Below are 17,855 nucleotides of genomic sequence, written 5' to 3' on the forward strand. Positions count from 1 at the left end.
TTTTTCCAATAAGAATAAGTCAATTTTTGGCTGAGGTAAAATCCATAAAGGTGTTGTAGGTAAAATTACCGTTGGGAATACTCTGTACTCATTTAGTTCCATCTCCCGCACTAAATCCATAATAATCCAACCAAAGCTATTAACTTTTTTTTCCCATGTTCCCAACTTGCTTCAAGTAATCATTTTATTTGATGATTATCCTTTTGACCTATTAAATTTGACCAATACGTCAATAATAATTGCATCCTTTGTAGATGAACTGGCAACTCCCCCATTTCGACTTGCAACGCTGGACCTGGGGAGGAAGGATAAGAATAAAAGGATAAGCTCCACAACAGATTCTCAAAGCTTGCGACTGAATCCTTTCCAATCTTCCTAATTGTGTTTTAGCTGCTGATCCATAAGCAATACATCCATAATCTAGTATTGCTCTTATCATTGTTGAGTAAATTGTTTTAATGCCAATCCATCAGCTCCCCACTCATGTCCTAAAATACACCTCATTACATTCAAAATCTTTTTACATTTTTCCTCCATTTTATTTATGTGTGTATTCCACGTAACCTTTGCATCAAACCACATACCTAAAAATCTTATCACTTTATCTTGCTCTAATTCTTTGTCATATAAATTCAACTTTAATTCTATACTTATCCTTTTATTTGTAAAGAAAATATATTTGGTTTTGTCCACAGAAAATTTAAAACCCTATTTATAAGACCATTTCTCAACATTTAATAAAGCTGACAGCATTTTATTAACAATGTACTTGACATTCCTACCTCTAAGCCACAAAGCTCCATCATCTGGAAACAATGATTTATTAATATTTCTCTCTATTGTTGCAAAAACATAATTAATCATAATTATAAATAATAAAGGACTAATGACACTTCTTTGCAGAGTACCGTTCTCAATAATTTCTTTCCTTGATATACACTCCCCGACCTTTACCCTGATATTTCTTTCAATTAAAAACTCTTTAATCCAATTATATAATCTTCCACCTATTCCATATTGATCTAATTTAATCAACAAACCTTCTTTCCATAACATATCATAAGCTTTCTCAACATCGAAAAAAACTGCTACCACTGTTTCTTTATTAGTCAAAGCTTTCCTTATATCTGATTCTAAATTAATAATTGAATCCATTGTTCCTCTTCCCCGTCCAAATCCACTTTGATATGGAGAGAAAAAAATATTTTTCTCCATATTATACATCAGTCGATCTGTAATCATTTCTTCCATTAATTTACATAAATGTGATGTCAAACAAATTGGTCTGTAATTTAGGGGATTACTAGGATCTTTACCTGGTTTCTTTATGGGGATAATTAATGCTTCTTTCCATCCCTGGGGTAATACCCCTTCCACCCATACCCTATTGTAAAATTTCAGAATTATACTCAAATAATCATCACTTTAATTTTTTTTTAATATAACATAGCTAATTCCGTCTTGTCCTGGGGTTGAAGCCTTAGTGTTTTTTAATGCTCGCTTTAACTTTGGAAATCAGAACAGAACATCTAATAGGCTATTTGGAACCTTCTTGTTTTCCCTTATATGGATACTCGATTAACAGCTTCACTCTCATATCCTTCCATTCCTTCTTCAAATTATCTGAGCTATTTATTTTTTTCACATACTGCAATTTTTGTCCAATACTTAGCACTGGATAGTCATAATCTCTTCTGATTCCACTCATCTTTTTTTCCTATATAGAAATACACTGACTTAAGACACACACACATGAAGAATCAGCGTGAGAATCACAAAAATGGTGACCATCAAAAAAGCATGTTGTAGCCAGTCAGAACTCATCCATGGCTCCCATCATGCATTGTGACATGAATAAATTATGAGCTGAATTGTCTTTGTTATTTCTTTTTTGTTGTTGTTGTTCTTAAAATGTCTTTTATTCTTACTATTTTCTTTTGTTTTTGCTGGTTTTTATGCAACTTTTTAGTAGATTGTTTTGTGATGTTCATCTGTTGTTGATCTGCCTATCTGAATATGACGTTTGTCACTATTGTTGAGATTCATACACTGGTTCTTGATGTCTATGTGTGCCTAAAAAAAAAAAAAATAACACTTCCTCCAAAAAATCTTTTCCTGTATGTATATATATATATATATATATATATATATATATATACACATATATGTGTATGTGTGAAATTAAAATGAAATAATGGTTATATTAAAACATAATTATCACTACCTGACAATTTGTGTGATTGTTTTGTTTAGCTGTCAAACAAATAGTAACCTTAAAAATGTAAGTATCAAAGAGTCCAGCTAATACAAACACTGACCACTATAATGGTGACATAAAAGTGTGATTTTCTCCTTTTGTGATTCTGTTTAACATGATGTGTCTTCAATAATGAGCAATCATCGCTTATTCAATCGCTAATTATCTCATTAACTTTAAATTTGCTTTAGTGTTGTAGCGAGTTTAGCTCAAAGGGAAATGTATATAAATCATTAAAATTAATTATGATTAATTACAATTATTTATATCAGCTGCCAGTAGTAGCTGTAGCAGAATTAATTTTCCATCAACTAATCTGTTCGCCCAGCGAACATTCAGTATAATTTTTATATCAACTCTAAGAAATGATATTTTCTTGTCCACAGAAAATAACTTTCTTAAAGTACTGTTGCATTAAAGCATGTAGCTCGAATCGGAATCGTAAAGGGACATTAATTTGCAAGGCAGAATCAGAATCAAAACTCATGTAATCTATGCACAGGAGTTTTATTAACGAAGGACTAACACATAACTAATCTAAACAAACAAACATGAAAACACTCATACATGGGGGAATGGTCAGTGAGAAGCAGTTAGAGAGAGACAAGGAAATGAAGCTATGAAAAGAGTCAGTTAGCCACCTGAGTGAATCCATCAGTGCTGTCTACAGCTTATACTAAACCTCTGTTTGTTTAGTTAAATGTACGATACTTGCATTGCCTTGGTCATTGAACAAGTGTCCAAATGCAGTCTCTGGTGAAAGTCTTGATGGTTTGGAGCAGTGGTGGTTTTGGAATTGCAATCACGTTCTTCCGGGTCTGAAGAGTGATGAATTCCAAAGATGTTCTGACCCGATGGTGACTGGGCGTTTCTTCCCATGTGAAAAGTGAAGAAGAACCAAGAGCTGAGAGGGACCCAGCTGAAGTCCTGTGATCTTTAGGGAATGGAAAGACACGTGCTTAGGGAAGTCCTGAAGAGTTCTAGCTCATCTTCTTAGGTTCTAAAAAAACCACTGACTGACTGAGGCGAGTCATGAAGATAAATTCCAGGGTTGAGTGGAAATGTGTGACTCTTTTTGGTCGAGAGCCACAGCTCTGAATGTTGGGGCCTGTCGGGCCCACTGGGCACGCCCTGTGCCGGCTCCGGCTCCCCGTGGGTTCCTCCACACGGGCAGCAATCGGAAGATGTTGCAGACAAGTGAAGAGAGTGAAGAGAGAGAGGCGATCAATCGTTTGATGCCTTTAAGCTCTCTGGAGGCTGTGCCTCCAGGAGGTCCACAAACCAATGGTAACTTTCACCTTTGGAGGGAAAGTTTATGACTCTTTGTCTGTGAGCATGGTATTTTGCATATGTATTTGAATGGGTGCTGATGCAAAAACTACTAAGGTTTCTTAAAACACCAATATGTTGCATAGGTATCAACATCTAATTTACACCATCTTTTAGATCATCAAAATACGAATTCAAAGAGACCAAACATGGCATAGGTGGGTTATACGACTAGTCATCTATCATAACGCATGCATAAAACAGTAGAAAGACAAATACAAATACAACAGACAAAATTAAAATACAATGCAGTAATACTGTACACAATGACCTGGGCTATGTGTGATAGGAAGGTCAAAGAAAGGTTTGTCTGTGAATGAATAGGAAAGAGTCCCTTTCTATAGGCATTGTGTCTTCCCTGGCAACTAAGCCCTTTTGGGGTGTTAGTTGCTTTGGGGGGTTGTCTCCAAAACTCCAGCATATAGCTGGGTTGTTGGTTTTAAAGATTATTTGTTAAATATAACAAATAACTGTATGCCTGATTGGTCTAGATGCTACAGTTAATTTGACACTCTTCAGTTTTATTTTTAACACTCTTGAGTGTTGAGTCAAATAAATTCCCAGGAGAGTTAATTTAACACTGGGCTTTTTGCTGTGTTCCCTTCAAAAGCAGGAGTAATCCACTTCCGGCTCAAATGTTGGGAGCAAATAATGATTGTTGTCACTTCAATTGCTTAGGAGCCATTCTGCTCCGGCGCTGAAACAATGGCAGACTGTTTACAGCTCACTCAGGGCGGGTCTGTGGTTACACATCAGTGTAAGTCAACAAACGTGGGTGGGGCCTTGGTCTGTGTGACGTCACACATCCAAGAAGCTGAGAATGGCTTGATCTGAATAAAAAAAAAAAAAAAAAAACACTGGGTGGATTTGTATCATTACAGCAGGGCTTGAAAAGAAAGAAAAAAAGAGAGAAGTAATTAAATCGGTTCATTTCCAGCAGAATCAATATTTCAATGTATCAGTTCCTGCATTCCTCTGTATTAGTATCATTCAAAAACCAGTTTAAGCTGATAAAAAAAATACCAGTTAATAACACGATTGTTGTTTTTTTTTAATTATTATTATTTGCCTATAATAATAATAATAATAATAATAATAATAATGTACAGTGTTTTTTCTTTACTCAAAAAGAAGTAGTTCACAGTGGTTTGATTACTCTTGACCTTTGACTATCTTTTGTATTGGTCTCTCCTCTCCTCTCCCCTCCGCTCCTCTCCACAAAACAACTTTACACCAAATTTAAGTTTTTACAGTATATTTAGTAGTAGCTTACTAGTGGTGACTATGTCAAGTTGATGTACATATGGCAGAGATGTATGGTAAAGATCAATTAATGACGTAATCAAACAGACAAAGAACACTATAAAATAGTAGCAAAATTCGGTAGTGTTGTATGTTGTTTCAGGGTTGGCATCATCTCTTCTTAAGTGTTCTGGATCCAGACTGAAGCTTGTGAATTCTTAGTTACCACAGGATGTCAATCCCATGGCAGAAACAGCGAACAAATAGGAACATCATTAGTGTAGCTGCTGTTTAAACCAAGCAAAGAAAGATTTGTTCAACCAGAGCTAAAAGATTGATAATGTGCATTTGATCAGATATACCTGCAGTACAAGTTTATGAGATGCATTATTTGAATGCTTAGCTAAAAAAGATGTGTCTTTAATCTAGATTTAAACAGAGAGAGTGTGTCCAAACCCTGAACGTCATCAGGAAGGCTATTCCAGATAATGCACCTCATGCAATGCTTTTGAAAAAGTGTTGTGGAAATGCAACGTTATGCTCTTTTGGTGACAGAAATTACATCAGAAAGTAGTTACTTTAAATAATAATGATGTTAAAGTTTTTAACATAATAATAAATAATAAATTTTTATTTTTTTTTAAAGATATGTCTGATGAAGTGAATGCAGCTACTGTGGTGAAGAAAAAAAAATATATATATATATATATATATATCTATCTATATATATATATATATATATATATAGATAGATATATATATATATATATATGGCTGATAACGATGATGTTCAGGAATGGAATTTTAAGAAAAACAGCTTTAAAGTGAGACGGTTTTCACTTTAACTTCAGGGTTTAAGGAGGGCTGTCTCTCAAATTAGGAGCACTATACTGCATCATTACACAAACAGACTAACGTCTGTTTTCCATTGTTTATCATGTGCATAGTCTCTGAACTTTCGATCACCCATTTTATGATTAAATAGCACAAATAATGTAGCCTACCTTGTAGTAAAAGCAAGCGCAGCGCAACTGTTTGTGCACTGTGCTTAAAACAGACCGTCCTTGGACTCCTCCTCTTTAGTAACTTCATTTGATCGTTCATCTCTGGATGTGAGTCCATTATAACATTGTTTAGGGCACTGACATCACCAAGATTGAACAGATTGAGATGAGTAAGATCGTTTAAGTGAGCAGCTGCAGTACTTCAGACTGCGTTGTTGCGCTCTGCCATCTCACAATATTAAAAAAAAAATGAACAAAAAAATTTGTGTGCTGTAGTTTACACTGATCACAGTTTATTTGGTCCCACAATACAGAGTGTTAAAGTAACACTGAAACAGAGCTGAACTTAATGAGAATGTTAACAAGCAGAATTATTGAAGGAATGAAAAACAGAAAAAAAAGAGAAGAGACAAACAGAAACACAACTGCAACTAAATTCTTAGATAAAATCAACTGAAATAAAAGACATTAAAACACATTACATCTCTATAAAGATCTCAGCAGAGGATGATTAAACAACTCCACAAACATCTTCACCAGCTTCTCTTACTAACCAGTTTGTCTAAAGTTATTATTTAGAACAGAGGTTTAGATGTTGAATCAGTGATGAATAAGGTGATCAGTGTTTGCTTTGGGCTCTTGGTTGGTCATTAATAGCAATTTACTTGTTGTGAAATGCATTGCAACATGAATGAATTATGCTCCTGAATTGTCTATTTTCTTTTGTTCTTAAAATGTGCTTTGATTTTTGCTATTTTTTTGTGACTTTTTAGTAGCATGTTTTGTGATGTTCAAAGATGTTTATTTAAATATATTGTTGGTTGTTACCATTGTTGAGGTTCATATGCCGATTCTCGTTCATTTAAATTGTTCAAAGACTTCTAAAAATCAACCTGTAGAAGCAAAGGGGTTCTATTTTCAACAGTGTAAAGTATAACAATAAGTTAATCAAGCCACAACATGATGGTTATTTTCAGTATTAAGCAACCAACCACCCAGTCTCATTTTCTTCTTTCTTTCTTTCTTTCTTTCTTTTTTTTTTTTGTTACAAGGTACTTTGTAAGCACATTTACAAAGTAGAGAGAGAGAGAAATATTGTGTTGTAAAGTTAAGGGTAAAGAGCCCAACTAAAGCTACAGTGATGGTGAAGTTTTGTGAAATTAAACCAACATCTAAACCTCTATACTTCTCATTAAGAACTTTTGCAGAGGTGAGACTTTCAAATCACAAGCAAGTCTCCCAAATCCTCAAAGAGTTAAATTAAAAAAAAAAAAAAAAAGTGACTGCTTTTTGAAATTGCGGTCGTATCTGTCTAACCTCTGCATAACTTGAGGATGTGCTAATCACCTTTCTGATATTAATGATGTTATCAAGCCATGTTTCAATTAGAAACATAAAATCCAGGTTGTATGTGGTTATTAAGTCATTGATCAGAAATGATTTTTTTTTAGTGAGCGAATGTTTAAAAATGCTAACTTGATGCCATTACTTTTTGTCTCTAGAGCAGTCTTAGTTTGATACCTAATAGGCCGCAGATTAGATGGGTCAGCTGTACGGCTTGAGAAGGCCTTACACTTTCTATCACGTGATAAAACAGATATAGAGAAAGCTACAGGCACACTGGGTTCCCGCTTGTTATGTAAACATTCCTAAGTGTTGCTGCTATCATAGCGGGCACCCGACACATATCACTGAGAGTTGTTATCAGTTGTTTTTGGTTCACCTACAGCAGATGGAGGAGGGTTTGGGCCCTGGTGTTGTGGCAGCGGCCGGAGAGCTCTTGAAGGAGGAGGAGGGCGAGCTGGGCCCACAGGCTTTGGTGGTTGTGGTGCCCGCCGTTTTTTAGTTGATATCTGGGGGCTTGCAACAAAAGAGTGGGAGAGTCTGGTTCCAGCATATACCAGTTCCTCCATTTTCTGTGAGAAGCTTAGAAGTGGAGATGCTGGAGAGAGGGATAATGTGTCTGGTGAGCGGGGCTCTGGCTCTGGTGTTTCCGGTGGCTGAAATATGTTGTCCTGGCTTTCCTGGCTGTTTACCAGAAAGTCGTCCTTCAGCGCTGAGTCTTGGAGCTGTTGTAGTACGTCACAGTCTGTGATGAGCTCTGTGGGCAGCTTTGTTGTGGCTGTGTGGCGTTATCAGTGTCCTTGTGGGATGTGTCGACCACATGATGACTCTGAAGCTGATTTGAAGTCCTGTGGTCACTCATACTTTGTCCAGGTGTGTGAGTGCCATTCATGTTGGGTGGACTGGCACACTCTACTGAAGGATGACGGAGTGAAAAGTAGATGTTGTCCTTTAGCACTCTTGCACCAAGTTTGTTTGGGTGGAGGCCATCCAGTTTAAACAGTTGTCTATGGCCCCAGAAAAGATTGAAGTTGTCAATGAAGTTGACTCCTTTTAGACTGCAGGTTCTTTGTAGCCATGTATTCAGCCCGAGCAACCGTGAAAACATGTTAGTTCTCCTTGCTGGGAGTGGTACACTGATGAACGGCTGAACTTCAAGTCTTCGAAGTCCTTCTTTAGGAGTTCTGACTGCTCTTTCCGAATATCATTCTTCCCCACATGGATGATTTAATTTGCAGTCTTGTGCTTCATTAGGATGTTCCGAAGTTCCCTGTTCATATCAGAGACGGTTGCTTGAGGAAAGCAGCATATAGTTGTAGTCCTGCTACTGATATTTCTGATAATGGAGTCACCCACTATCAGAGTCCTGGGCTCGGCTGTGCTCTGAGCTGAATGCCGCTGTCTGTTTGACGTTGAGCGCCTGTTTGTAGCGATGTTAGCTGCTGGTTCATATGATCCATGTTCAGTCACATTTGGGGATTCTTCACCCACATTCATTAGTGCTTCAAATCTGTTCTCAAGCTGTATAGGAGGTGTAGAATACCAGTTTTTGCAAGTCTTGTCATAGTCATATCTGGGATAGAGAATGCTACCGCGGCAATATGAGACACTCGTGACAATCTGATGTCTCAAGTGCCTTTGGGTCTCGCTCCCTGTTTGTGCCATCGATTAGTGTGTCGATCAGTTTTGGCTTGTTCCTCTACACTTATAAATTGTTGAGATTCACTGGGTTCACGGGACTCACCGGCTGTGTGCTGAGGGGGTCCGTGACGATGGTCTGCTGAGTGTTCCGCCTGTTTTGGAAGTCCAGCAAGTAACTTTGTTTCAAGAATCACAAACCTTTGTAGAAGTCTGTGGCAGTTTGTGCAGCAAGTAGATTCCAGAAGAGGCTGAAGAGGCATTTTCTTTCTCGTCTGTTGAAAGTAGGCAGCTGTGTTTTCCTGTCTCCGGAATGTAAACTGCTGGCAGTGGGAGGCAAAGTGTCTCCTTTTTCGTAGTATTATTCCAGTTACGAAAAGTTTTTAATTTAGTGTTTGTGCCAAAAATGTGTTGTTTAAGCACTGTGCTGATCTGCTGAGGTTAAAATCTTAGAAAAGTCTGAGAAAAGTATAAAAAACAGGGAGCAAAGCACGTGTTTTAGTGATGAACACGTGCTGTTATTGAGAATCACAGAGGATCAGATGTTGATGTTTTATTGGTTAAAATGCAGATACCACCATTATGGAAATCGGTGTTTGCTTTAGTTCAGCTCTTGACCCTTCACCTTCTCCATTAGACCTCTCTAAGATAAAACAGTAATCTTGAGTTGGCTGGATTAGTACTAAAACACATGTTTTTAACCATTTTAAGAATTTTAAATTGATATAATACATACAAAAAATGAGTCCCAGTTCATATGATATAAATAAAATCAAGCTAGTAAATAATAAATGAAGCAGTTGTTGAGTTATTTAATCATTTTCTGCTGTGATCTTGAGAGATTTCATCTAAGGCTGTGTCTGTATTTCTGTTTGTCTCTTCTCTTTTTTCTGTTTTTCTTTCCTTCAGTAATTCTGCTTGTTAACATTCTCATCAAGTTCAACTCTGTTTCAGTGTTACTTTAACACTCTGTATTGTGGAACCAAATACACTGTGATCAGTGTTAAGATTTTCCAAATAACTCTTTAAAGAACCCCACATCATGACCATCTCAGGAAATGTTCTGGGAGCGTCACTGACACCAGAGGGTACATTCTAAGAATACTCTGGGAACATTACATTTCTAGCGGGAAAACCCATATACCTGACATGAGTGCATCTATGTCATCCACCAATAAAAAAGAGGTGCAAATTTGATTAGCAGCTTGCGGAGTGATGTAGGCAGCAATGTGATTGGATGACAGTTAACACATATTGTGTTGGACACACTGTGTTGTTTCTCTCTTGTATATAAAACAATTCATGTGAAATAGCAAATTATATAAACGCATTTTATTTGTATTTATTTATTTTTATTTATTTTTTTTTTTTTTTATTATTGATTACATTATTTTGATTGTGAATTGTTGTCATTGTACAGAAAGACCAAAACCTAAAGTGACCATTAAACCTGCTCGACATGTATTCAGAGGAGACACAGTCACTCTCAGATGTGACATATATGATGAAGGAGTCACTAGCTGGAGCTACAGCTGGTATAAAGAAGTTTCAACCAGGGTTTTCAGTAATCGACAGGAACACACATTCAGTTCTGTTACTGAGTCTGACGCAGGTAAATACTCCTGTTATGGATTACATACAGTAGGATCACGCTGGTCACAAATGAGTGATGAAGTTACACTGACAGTATCAGGTGAGTTTGATCATCTCTTCATACACACACAAACACACGTTCAACATGTTATTAATGAGTGATTTCTCTATTTCAGATCCCAGAATGATTTTCAGTTTGATTCAACTCACCTTTATTTGTATAGCGTTTTTCACAATACAAATCAATGCAAAGTCGTTCAATTTCTTCACCATTTTGAATTATTATTAATTAAACAGCAGTTATTGTAAACTTCTGTACCTTCCTAATACTTGTGTGAATGATGTGTCTCTTTAACTGCTGCTATAGATGTAGATGCTGTGGCAAAGTAGGTCAGTATCTTTGCTATTAATCTAAAGTTTGTGGGTTTGAACCCCACCAAGTGGGGTTATTGTTTTATATCACAATTTTATTCATTTAGTTAGTTGTACAGAAAGACCAAAATTTAAAGTGACCATTAAACCTGCTAAATCGTTCTATATGAACTATCCCTTTTTTCTCTTCTTTCCAGCTCTGTTCTTTTATTATACATTGCTTTTCATTTTTTTCCCCTTAGAATTTGTATGTTTTGTTCCTTTTCTTCTTATATTATTTTTGGTTCCTGGCTTTTTCTTGCCAGATTGCAGTTCACCCAAAAATTTAAATTAGCCCTTAATTTACTTAGAGGTGGGTGTCCAGGGGTCAGAAAGTAAAAGTCTCAGCCAGCTGATTTCACCAGAGGTGGAACCAAGTCATTCCTTTCAAGTCACAAGCATGAAGAATTGGGTTGGTTACCACCATTATTGAGATTCATACGCTGGTTCTTGATGTCTGTGTGCGTCTAAATAGCTGCTCACTAATCTTATTACTTCATAAAACTGCAAGCACTACAGCAAAAAAGCTAATAAAGGAAATCAAAGGTAATGGCTTGGTTCCACTTCTGGAAAAATAGTCAACCAACCAAGCCCATCTTTCTCCAAGGCAATGACCATTTGCGAACTGAACTGAAACTGTTGTTGCAACTAAATAAACACTGCGTATATACAATATATTGAAAATGGTTTGTAAGTGTCAGCCATACACCATGACCAGACGATAGGCAGAATAGTATCAGAATTTTATTTTCTAAATTGTTTTGCGGTAAAAATAGTGGTTCAATGCCATTAGCTCTTTAAGACAAGTCATTTCACTCAGCAGCCATCTTTGAAACGCCTCCAGGCATGCAAGTGCAGCTCCTGTCTTTTGAAACATAAGAAACATAAGATTTCTCCAAAATTGTTCTCCAGTTTTTAAATAAAACTTCATATTTAAAATCCCAAACATTGTTTCTTTTGCTCAAATAGCGTCAAAAAAAATAAATAAATAAAAATCAGCCAGTGCACAGTACATATGCTGGTTCTTGATGTCTGTGTGTGTCTGAATAGTCTGATTTCAATATTTTGCATGCGTTACATAATTTTAAAATTCATTCTCTATAACTATTAGAACAACACCTTCCTTGCATGCTATAGTTTGACATGGTTCATTATGCAAAACCTAAACACATAAATACACACACACACAAAAAAAGCATTTTAATTGTAACCCACTCCACTCAAGATTACTATCTCATCATATAAAAACAATTAATATCCCATCCCTATTCAACACAACATGCATCACCACTGACAGAAATCTAACACAGGAAGTCAAGGGTAAAGCAACTAAAGCAAACGCTGATCTCCATGATGGTGGTATGATTTTAACCAATAAAACATCAACATCTGATCCTCTGTAATTCTCAATAACACACAATCATCATTTAATTAGTCAATTATCTCATTAAATTTAACTCTTTGAGGACTTTGGATTTGAGACTTGGGAGACTTGAAAGTCCCACCTCTGTTCTATAGCCTTTTCATTAGCTCACCGAGTGCAACCGTTCTACATAATAAAAATAATGGTGCCTCCCATACATATATATATATGCATTATCCCAAACATTGTGCATATATATATATATAACAATGTGGATGTTTTTAAATAACATAAATCTTGATGGATTTTTTACTACATATATTAGTAAGAAGCATACTTTATGTTATATTAAAATACACAGAGGTGTCAAATCCAGGTTCCATGAGTGAAAGTCCTCCCCAGTATTTTGTTCCAATCACCTGGATTTGCTAATTAGCATAGTTTGAAGAACTACAACTGAGATCAGACACAGCCTTGGATAAAATCAACTGAAAGAACAAAACAAAACAAAAAAAAAACACAACTTTAAATCTCTCAAGATCTGATTAAACAACTCCACAGACAGCATCATTAGCTTCACTCATTACTAACCAGACTGACTTTATTTTATGTCTGCAAAATCTCTTACTGAGAATTAAAAGAAACAAAGAAAGAACACGATGCCACCATAATTGTGGTCAAGGTGTGCTTTAGTTTGTCTCTTGACTCGTTGAGTAATTTAATGCAATTTGCTTCTAAGCATTTGCAGTATTGTTTTGTGGCAAACATTTGTGCGTTACTGAATCAAAAGCTTGCAGTAGCAGATTATCTTACACGCTCTACTTATAGCTAATTTAGATGAATATCATGAATTGGTATCTCTATTTGATTTATTTGACAGACACTCAGCTTTTGCACAACTGCAAAAAAAAACAAAAAACACTACAACATTTCAATATGAAAAAAAAGACATGTATTGGCTCAGGTTTTTAGACATGAACATTTAGCATACGATCCTCAACAGTGGTGATAATAATTATTCATGCTGCAGTACATGAGGGGAGTTTATCCTATGTTGTATACCCAGCATGCATTGCAGCATGAAGTGTTTTGTTGATTGTCACCATTGTTGAAAGTCATACGCTGGTTCTTGATGTCTGTGTGTGTCTAAATAGTGCAGATGTTCAAATTTGTATATGCATGACACATTTTACATTTTTTTACTGTAGCTGTTAGAAAAACACTCCTTTTGCATTCTGCAAAACTTTAACATAAATGAGACAAAATAAAAAAAAATAATTTTGGATGTTGTGAAGTTCATTATGAGTGCACCACTATATTAAAACAGCGAGTGATTGCACACTTTGCTGCTCTGATTTTACTGTTTCACAACACCACATGCATTGTTATAAAGAGAGATCTACTGCAGAAGGTCAAGGGTCAAGAGCACAACTAAAGCACACACTGATCTCCATGATGGTGGCATCATTTTAACCACTAAAACATCAACATCTGATCCTCTGTAATTCTCAGTAACAGCAGGTGTTCATCACTAATGCACAATCATCATTAAATTAGTCACTTAATTATCTCATTAACTTGAACTCTTTGAGGACTTGGGATTTGACTCAAGACTTGCTTGTGACTCGAAAGGAATAACTTGGTCCCATCTCTGACCTCCTGGCTGACAAACTGTGCTAACTGGCAAATCCAGGTGATTGGAACAAAATACTGGGGAGGACTTTTACTCATGGAACCTGGATTTGACACCTCTGAAAATACACAAGTCTTAATAACCAGGGTTCCCTTTAATGGCATTGAATTAATATCACTTTTGCACCCACAATTGAAGAAAAATGTTGAAATTTCAGCAAAACATCATTATTGTGATCAGAGATTGAATTATTTGGGTTTTTGAATCCTGCTTTTTGGTCCACATATGTTTTGACAGTTTGTTTTTCAATTTTATATGACATAAGCAGAAATGAAAAAAAATGGCTGCTTTTTTTTTTTTTTTTTTTTCGTTTGTTCAGAAAAATTAAAAAGCTATAGATTTTGGTTTGATTTTTTGTTAGTTTACTGGTAGAAAGTAGATAAATGACTACAAAATTTATTCTTCACATGTGGGCCCTTTCCACTGATTGGTCAACCAAACCTGGACCAGTGACATCATCAGTTGTTCCTCTGTTCCGTTTAACAAAATAACAGTCCTTTATTTTGTGATTTTCATTCTTTTTTAATTACAATCTTTAGAACAACGGACATACAAGGACAATACCATAAATTACATCAAAATATCATAAACAAAGGCTAAATAAATAATTTAAAAAGGAAAGGCAATAAGAACAGCACATGTCCATAACAAGTACAAATAGTTACAAATTATTCAAACAATAGATTTAAAGTGGAAATGAAGCAGTCTGTCAAATATGAGTTTGATCATCTCTTCATACAAACACACTTTTTGCATGTTATTAGTGAGTGATTTCTCTATTTCAGATCCCAGAGCAGTTTTAAGTGTTTCTCCACAGAAGTGGTTGACTGAAGGAGATCCAGTGACTCTGATCTGTGAGGTTTACAGTTTCTCTACAGGCTGGACATTCAGCTGGTTCACTTTAACTGTCTCACCAGGTATGTGCTTCATGTGGAAACAATTGAAATAGCGGATTTTATTCAAGTCAGAAATAACATTTAATATTGAATATATTTTCTGGTTTTACAGGGAATAGCTATGATTATAATCTGCTCTCAGACAGCAGCAGAGGAGCTGAAGGAAACTACACTGTCAGTTTTGCTGCTCTAAATCACACAGGAGTTTATTCGTGCAGAGCAGAAAGAGAGAAATCAGTCAATAAAACACAGTACAGCAACACACAGCAGCTGTGGGTCACTGGTGAGTTCAAACAGAACTTAAACTATTGGTTCATATTTAATAAAGAGAGTTTTCATGCTTCAGTCTGAGACTCTAAAGCTGTAATTGTCGTCTCAGGTGTTTCTCCTCCAGTCTCTCTGGTCGTCAGTCCCAGCAGAACTCAACACTTCACATCTGTCTCTCTCTCTCTGAGCTGTGAGGACCAGAGTAACTCTACTGGATGGAGAGTGAGAAGATACACAGACGGTGGACGGCTGGAAGATTGTTCATCATTATATCGAGGATCACAAACAGGATCTACATGTACAATCAGCTCCACCAACACATCAGACACTGGAGTGTACTGGTGTGAGTCTGAATCTGGAGAGAAACATCATCCTCTTAATATCACTGCACACTGTGAGTCTGTGTTTCTGTGTTTATTCATTTCACTGGCAGTTTACATTCAATGCATGAGGCAGATTGATTAAACAAGTGCATTAGGCATCAATCGACAAGAAAACACTCAATGAGCAAGCAGCAGTAAAAAATATAGTTTTATCGGAAAATATAGTTCATTATTGTTTATATAATTATCTAATTATTTATATAATTATACTGTTTACGCAATCAGTGCATGTTTGCTCTGTTTCAGTATCTGATGTGATTCTGGAGAGTCCTGTTCATCCTGTGACTGAAGGAGATCATCTGATTCTGCGCTGTTTATATCGACGTACAACCGCACCAAACCTCAGAGCTGATTTCTATAAAGATGGATCACTCATCCAGAATCAAACTACAGAGATGAGCATCACTACTGTCTCAAAGTCACATGAGGGTTTCTACTACTGCAAACACCCAGAGAGAGGAGAGTCACCCAAGAGCTGGATCTCAGTCAGACGAATCTCAAATGATCACTGCTGTATGTGTTAGCTGATTTATTTATTCACATTCCCTCGTTCACACTGAAAAAAAAAAAAAAAATGTGCTGGCAGAAAATTACCAGGTCATTTTCTGTTCAAATTACAGACATTTCCTTCAATTAAAAAAAACAAAACAAAACTGTAAAACATTTAATATATTTATATAATATTTAGATTTTTTACAAATATTATATATGTATATATAATATTTATACAGTACTGTGCAAAAGTTTTAGGCCACTAGTATTTTCACCAGCTAAAAAATGGTTTAAAGTAAGTTATTTCTATCTTTCGCTGTAGTGTGTCAGTAAAAAATATCGGTTTACATTTCCGAACATTCTGTTTGCCATTAATTGTAATAATCTAGTGAGATTTTTGTTTGCACAAGGAGTCTGACAACAGCCAGTGCTCCACACAGACATCTGATCTCATCATCATCCAGTCTGTCTCTGCAATGACATGAAGACACAGAACAAACTGAAACAGAGTAAATCCAGAAGAACTGTGGCAACATCTCTAAGATGCTTCAAGAGACCTACCTGCAAAGCTACCTGAAAAATTTTGCGCAAGTGCACCTAGGGCAAAAGCTGCTGTAAACGCAAAGAATGGTTGCACCAAATGTTGATTTCATTTAGTTAATAGAAGGTAATTGATAAAGAAAATCTATTTATGACAGCATCCTCATTTTACAGCATTTTTACACAAGTGCCTAAAACTTTTAACAGTGCTGCAGCTTTGCAGGTAGGTTTCTTGAAGCATCCTGGAGACTTTGTCACAGTTCTTTTGTTCTGTTTGTTCTGTTTCTTCATGTCATTCCAGACAGACTGGATGATGATGAGATCAGATCTCTGTGCAGAGCACTGGCTGTTGTCAGACTCCTTGTGCAAACAAAAATCACACTGGATTATTACGATTAATGGCAAACAGAATGTTTGGAAATGTAATCTGATATTTCCTACTGACAGACTACAGCAAAAGACTGACTTCTTCAACTCTCTAACCATTTTTTAGCTGATGAAAATACTAGTGGCCTAAGACTTTTGCACTATAAATATATATATATATATATATTTACAGTATCTATTACTCGTACAATACTGGTGTTGCACTAATTAGTGGTCACAAAATTTAAACTTCAAACTGCAAAACAGTCAAGATTCAAAACTTTTTTTCTTATAAGAGAACAATATTGTTTAGAGGGATAGTTCACATAAATATGTGAATTCTGTCATCAAGTACTCACCCTCATACAATTCCAAACCCATAAGACTTTCATTCATCTTTAGAACACAAATGAAGAGTATTTTTTATGAAATCTAGGTGCTTTTTTGTCCCTCTATTGATAGTCTACACAACTACCACTTTCAAGGTCCAGAAAGGTCCTTAGAAAAGTTAAATTCATTACAAGGGATGTATTATTTCCCCATAATCTGCATGTTTAATACAAGTGCCATTTTGAGATTTTTTTAATTTTATGGATTTTCAAAATTGTTCATGCAAGAGTCTTGGAGGAATGTGCAGCCACTTGGTTGCCTCCATCTCAAACCTCGTTCAGGATTTCTTCACAGGAAAATTCTAAAAGAAAAGGATATGACAAAAAATGAAATGAATGAAACTGAACTACAGAGTAACATGCAGGTTGGAGATGGAAAAGCAGTCATACAGTATTTTAAGTTAACTTAACTTACATTTCCAATGGTCTCCATTTGTATCTGTCATATGAGCTTGTCAGATCAACTATGTCTTACAATATACTTCATTATTTTCAACTAAATAAACAGCAACACATCCAAATGTGTTAACTATATGCATTTCATAACATGTGTTGCTTACTTCTGTTTGAATTCCAGTGTAAGTGGCATCTCCTCTGGGTATTTGTAGCTCCCATCCACAACAGGGGATGTGGTCATTAACTTCTTGA

General features: G+C 36.0%; 1 protein-coding gene across 1 annotated transcript in view; it reads left to right on the forward strand.

The window, feature by feature from the left end:
- Positions 1-17,855, forward strand: part of LOC127158624 (Fc receptor-like protein 3) — a gene marked incomplete at its 5' end in the record, with an annotated part of 70,037 nt that overhangs the window by 25,370 nt on the left and 26,812 nt on the right. The window lies entirely within an intron of this gene.

The sequence above is a fragment of the Labeo rohita genome, unplaced genomic scaffold (assembly GCF_022985175.1).
Source record: "Labeo rohita strain BAU-BD-2019 unplaced genomic scaffold, IGBB_LRoh.1.0 scaffold_161, whole genome shotgun sequence".
Taxonomy (NCBI): Eukaryota; Metazoa; Chordata; class Actinopteri; order Cypriniformes; family Cyprinidae; genus Labeo; species Labeo rohita.